A 6,641-nucleotide genomic window follows, 5' to 3' on the forward strand; every position below is an offset into this window, starting at 1 on the left:
AAATCACTTTTCTTTGCTTTAATTTTGTCAACTGCAAAGTAGAAGCAATTTCTCAGGCCAGTGCTGGTGCTCTCTTCTTGTTGCAAGGATCAAATGTGATAGATGACATGTGAAAACAGAAAGTGACACAGCCAGTGGAGGCAGAAGGCCATGCTGAGTGTACCAATGATTAGTATTCACTGCCTTCTTAGAAAATGCCCCTGACAGGACCTCAGCCACATCTCAGCTGCTTTTTGAATTTATTTAGCAGGTGTTTCATGAGTATGTACTATATGCCAGAAGCCTGTTTTCCACCTTAACAGATTGACAGGACTCTTTGTAATTCTTCGCTTACCAGGCCTGACATTTGCAGGTTTCTGCTTTAGCCTCTCTGCTCTGAGGACAACAGGGGCTATGGAAGAAACTGGATGCTTGTCAAAGGGTGATAGGCAATACATTGGCGAAGTGAGACTTGCCCCATTAGTTACCTCAAGTTTTATGGCGGTTTGCCTCTTTCACCTAAGGAGCTACAGGCTGGGTCTGCCTAGGGAGTAGAAACCTTGAGCAACTCAGTAGGTGTTATGGCTGCCCCATAAGCCTGTCACCAGTGAGTTTATGTCAGACTGTAGTTTAAAGGACATGTGCTGTGGCCTTGGTGGGAAAGAAATGCTTTCCCGTTCTGTGAGGAGATGGCAGAAGCTGGGAGGCACCATGGGGACAGCCCTTGTCGCCAGCAGGGGTTCATTCATCCATGGGGGGGGGCGAAGGGGGGCAGCTTGGTAACTTCAGCAAGTGGCACCTCTGCCAGCCAGAGCTCAGAAGGCCAGGGGTCAGGAGGGAAAAAGCACACATGCATGGTGTCGTTTATTAACTTCTCTCAGAATGTTGCACTCTGAGAAAGAATCCAAGGAGCCAAGAGCTTGTACATGGTGGGCAGTTCAGGACCCCTTGGCTGTCATGAAAGGGACCCCTCCTGAGCTGGTCCTAGGTGAATGTCACACTGCCTCGATGTCCCTAGCCCACTGCGTCTGTGGAGGTGCCGTTTCTTTTTCCTTCTTCAAGAATTCATGTTGCTGGGTGCCCACCAGATGCTTGGGTTCTCTGATAAAAGACAGTCAATCCGGAAGAGAATTGTAACCCATTGCTAAGTAAACATAGTGATCCCTCATACTATGGTACGGAAGGAAGAGATGTGAGGCAGAGTCCTAGGAAGTTCAAGTCTCTTGGTACTTTCAAAATGTGACCCAGCTCCAAGGTTCCTGGAAGAGGTACCACTGAGGAACCTGCTGGGGGCCACCCTCCTTCCACGCTCTTTCCTTTGAAGGCCAAGGCCTCAGTGGTACCTTGGATACTTGGTACTAGTCCCTGGAAACGAGCACTTCTGCATCTCTTTCCACTTACCCTGCTTTCTTGTTGTTCCTACATTTAGCCTCCTTATTTTCTTCACACACGCTGGACTGGGAGGCTGAGCACATGTGACTGCTGGCTGGGTGGGCAGTTATTAGATGATGTCAGGGTTACAGGGACCTGCTTCTCCTCACTGTCATTAGCTAATAGGAGCCTTAATGATGGTGATGATGGCTTCAGGGGATTTGTCTCCCCCAAACACTCCACCACATCCCCAACCCCCATGGCACGGTTTTCTCTGTATAACCCTGGCTACCTGGACTCACTTTGTAGACCAGGCTGGCCTCGAACTTAGAAAGATTTGCCTGCCTCTGCTTCCCGAGTGCTGGGATTAAATGCATGCACCACCACGCCCTGCACCAGGGAAAAAAGGAAGAAGCTAAAATAAGATAAATCCCACAGCTTTACACAGCGTTTCTCTTTGTGTAGCTCTGGCTACCTGGGAACTTGCCTTATAGACCAGGCTGGCCACAAACTCAGAGAGATCTGTCTGTCTCTGCCTCCCAGGCACTAGGATTAAAGGCCTGTGCCACAACCCAGCTTTCTTCTCCCTCTCCCTCTCCTCCCTCTTCTATTCCTCCATCTCTCTCCCACCCTCTATCTCCCTCTCTCTCTCCCTCTATCTCCATCTGTCTCTCTCTCCCTCTCACCTTCCTCTCTCTCCCTCATGCTCTCCCACCTCTCTGTCCCCTTCCCTCCCCTCTCATCTATCTCTTCCTCCCTCTCTCCCTCCTCCCTCTTTCCCCCCCCCCCTTCATTACCTCCCTCTCTCTCAGCAAAAATTCAGGGGGAGAATACAGACCTAGAATGCAGGGGAAATTAAAGGGAGAAGGCAGGGGGAGAACGCTGGTCTCCCCATCCCTCTCCCCTCTCCCTCTACTCTCTCCCTCTCCTTCACTCTCCCTCTCTCCCTCTCAGAGCAAAAATTGAGGGGGCAAATTGTAGTGGGAGAATGCAATTCTCTCTTTCCTTAGCTCCTCCCTCTCTCCCTCCCCCCTCTCTCTCATTCTCTCTGTCCTCTCTCTCCCTTCTCTCTCCTTCCCTGTCTCTCCTGTCTCACTCTCTCTCTCCCCCCTCCCTGTCTCTCTCCCTCCCTCTCTCTCCTCTCTCCTCACTCTTTCCCTCTCTCTCTGTCCCTGCTACTCTCTAAGATGAAGAGGTCTGAGAGGGCATCCACATTTCTAATTTGCCAGGCCCACCATTTGGCTTTGGCCTTTTTGTTTGTTTGTTTTGTTTTTCAAGACAGGGTTTCTCTGTGTAACAGCTCTGGCTGTCCTGGAACTCGCTTGGTAGTCACAGAGATCCGCCTGCCTCTGCCTCCCAAGTGCTGGGATTAAAGGCGTGCGCCACCATCCCACTATCGCCTGCCTTGGCTTTGACTTTTAACTTTGCTTCAGTCTTGGAACGTGTGGTGTGAGGAGCTGAACCGAGGAGCCTTTGTTATAGGAAGGGAATGGCTTTGCGTTAGAGACCTGCAGCCTGTGAAGCGCCCTTGAGATGCGACCCACTGTTTGGAGGTAGAAATAAAGGCCCCAGCCACATTTTGTTTTGTGAAATTAGCACCGTGTAGAAACTGTTGGGAGCATTGGATTATGAAAGGAAGCTGATCGGTAAAAGTCTTTAAAGCAAGCTGCACATTTAGTAAATACTGCATGGATGTCTGGAGTGTACCACAGTCCTGGGTATGATGGTACAGGGTTGTTATCGCAGCCTTCTAGAGGCTGAGCAGGATGGTCATGAGTTTGAGGACACATGGCTGCATAGTGACACCCTGTCTCAAAACACACAAATAAGCAAATAGCAAAATACATATTTACACAAACTGAGGATCATAATGAAACTATAGGAACTAACAGATAGAAATACATACATTACTGGCATTGAGAATGCTATATTTAGAATTTAGGGGAAAATTGGCACTAATGGTACAAAACAAAAAACACAAGGGGTCATGGACACATGAAAATTCATGAGTGACTGCTGGGCAGATGGGACAATCACTCTAAGTTAAGTTTTCTTTTAGTTGTGTTAAATATTTCATGTAAGTCACTTTGTAAGTAGCTGTTGCTGTCGTACTTTTGTAGCTGAGGAAACTGTGAGGGGGCTCGCGGCTGTTGCAAGGGTCTCCTCTCCTTCTCTGAGAAGGAACAGGAGCCTATTTCCCTGGAAACTAACTGTTGGGGGAAGGGCTACACTGCCGCACATATACACCACCTTCCTCAGTGACCTCAGAGCTACACTATAGGAACAGTCCCTGATGGTGTGGGTAGAAGGAGTCGGCATGGTGGCACTGGTTCTGTAGGAACCCGGTGCTAAGGGGTTCCTCCCTGTGCCCTACAGCCTGTGAGGAGGGCGCTCTTTAAAGCAGTCCCTGAGCCCTCAGCCCTCTTCTCCTCAGGGACTTGCTGTCCACATGCCCGGGCTCTGCAGATAGGAAGCCCTGGCACCTTCTCATCTCCCACCTTCGGGAATCTGCGTGGGACCTCTCTAGTGTCAATCTCACTAGCGGCAAGGCTTTGGTACCGGGCCTCCTTTTTCACCTTTGCCAGCCTCCTGCTATGAGTTCCCCAAAATTGTTTTTTGACCTAGATGAAGCAAGCAGAGCTTTGGTCTAATTAAGGAGATAAGATCTGTACACACACTAATATGTTTTTATAGTATGTTAATTGTCAAGAGAACAGGGTTCCGTAATAGCTCAGGCAGCTTGATTTTGGTCCTGATGGCTTTGAATAAATGAAATGGAGTGAGTGCGTTGTTGGCAGGAAGCAAAGCCGCAGCCAGGGTCAGGGACAGGAATGTGTCTAATGAATTCTTGGACAACGGGTACACTGGTTTGCTAAAAATACCCATCAGGCACCTTCCATATGGAAAGCACATGGAAAATACAAAAGAAGGGTTCCAGGGATCTTGTCCTCTGAACGTCCATAGACCCAGACTGTGAAGTGTCCCCAACACTACAGAAAGGTCTGAGAGAAGTCCAAGGCATGAAGCTGGGGGACAAGGACAGGGCACAGGCCTGTCAGCTTTCCCAGCCCAGAGCTTGGCGAAGCTGCAGATCACGTTTAAAGCAAACATTTACAAAGAGGACTGGCGTGAGGAATGTGTGAAGAGCGAGCTGTTCCGCACTGCCATGCATTTAGCTTGCAAAATGGAAACAGGAGGAATCAGGGTCAGGCACACATGCATTTTACAAACTGGCCTGCCAGCCCGGCCTGCTGCTGCTGTGCACCCACTGTCGTGGTAACTGTGGCAGCAGTCTCGCAGTCTTTCAGGTTGGTAGATTCTTTGGCTCCTTGGCCTTCTCCCAAACTGTTTGCGTTGGTTTCCTCTCCTTGATTATAGAAGACTGTCTGTCTGTGGTCCCGCAAATCCAGTAACAGTTAGCAGACTCCCTAGTATTTTTTTTGTGTGTGGGAGGGGGAAATTATTGATGAGACAGATAAGTTGGTTCTGCATTTCTTTACCTGTGCGTGGTTAAATTCTAGTGGCTTCTCTAAGTGAACTTAGTTTGATTTATAGAAAAGCTGGCAAATAATCATTTACGATGTAAGTTAAGGCTAGTCAGGGTGGAGACAAGGAACCCAATTCTTCAGCACTTCTGCCAGTCATTGCGCCATAGGTGTCAGCCTCATTCTAAGACTTTATGAAGCTGTCATGGAGGGATCCCAGAAGGCAGGAGACCAAGAGAAGAGGGAGAAAGAACAGGGAACAAAATCCAATGAGATTTTGCTCTGCAAGGGGGGTTCAGACTGGCTTACATGTGATGAAGCTGGTCTTTTCTCTATATCCAAGAGGGGAACTCTGGGTCTGGTTTGACCCAGGCTCTGTTGACGTCATCTGATTAGCCTGCTGGGTGGAACCTATTTCTCAAGAACTAGCATGAGTGATGCGGGAAGTAGGATTTGAGGGGTAGATGCCTGGAGTGGACATAGTCCTTTGAGGGGAGCAACTATTGGTTGATCTCAGGAGGCCCTAGAGAAGAGCAGAAGCGGTGGGGTTCAGCCTTCCTGTGTCCTCCTGTGTAACCAGACGCAGCCAGGAAGGGAGGGCTCGGCTCAGGGGTCAGGGCTACGTCCACACATCGGCTTCCGGACACCGAACCCAGCTATGGCAACTTTACTTCTAGATCACAATAAACATGGGGGTGGGGGAGGGTATATCTCCATTGCAGGTGCCCTAGCTTCCTCCTTCCCCACACTGTGATTTTTTTTTAACCAGTTTGAATCTTTTGTTCGACCAGTTCTAGGCCACAAGGGCAGAGAGCATGTCACCCCCGGTTTTATTCTGGGAGGTGCCTCTGACTCACTGAGAGAGTTGGTTGATCTGTTGTACCTCAGTTTCTTCTTCTCACGAAAACAAGAGGATACTTGCCTGCTACAGATCACAAAGCTGTGGGAAAGTAAGTTAACGAGAATAAAAGATAATTTACTCCCAGCTTAGACACAGGATTTGGACCTGAACATTTACTATGGGAGAACTCAGGGTGACCTGAAAAATCTTGCCAAGTGAAAACCCAACTAGTTTTTCAGTCAATATCTTGTTTCTTTCGGCTTCTAAATCACTTTGCGAAACGATTGGTTCTATTTATTGAGCAACTCGCATGTGTCAGTCGCTCTGCTGGATAGTATCTGTTTTTAGATTCGTTATTTTATCTTATGGGCATGAATGCTTAGCCTGAATTATGCATGTGCATCGTGCACACACCTGGAGCTGCAGAGGTCAGGAGAGGGTGCTGGACCCTCTGGAATTGGAGTTACAGATGCTAGTAAACCACCATGTGGGAGCTGGGGACGAAACCTGTCTCCTCTGCAAGAGCAACAAAGACTCCTAACTGCTGAGCCCTCTCTCCGGCCCATGTATTGGATCTTTTTTTTCCCAAGACAAGGCTTCTCTGTGTAGTCTTGGCTGTCCTGGACTCACTTTGTAGACCAGGCTGGCCTCGAACTCACAGAGATCCTTTGCTTTCCTCTGCCTCCCTGAGTGCACCACCACCACCACCTGGCTGTCTTGAATATTTTTTAGAAGAATATTTTTTAAAAGATTTCATTTATTGGTATATACTCACTTATATCTGCATACTAGCCCAAGGGGCATGTCCCATGAAAGCCTTCACTTACCAGGAGACTGGGACAGAGGGGAGGACATCCTATTGGGACTCTAGATGAGAGAAGCATGGGAGAATAGCAAAGTAGAAGGATCCAGAGGGTCCTAGAAACCTACAATTAGAACATTATGATAGGGAGATTTGGGCCCAG

This window comes from Acomys minous (genome assembly GCF_964271855.1).
Source record: "Acomys minous genome assembly, chromosome: 10".
NCBI classification, from domain to species: Eukaryota; Metazoa; Chordata; class Mammalia; order Rodentia; family Muridae; genus Acomys; species Acomys minous.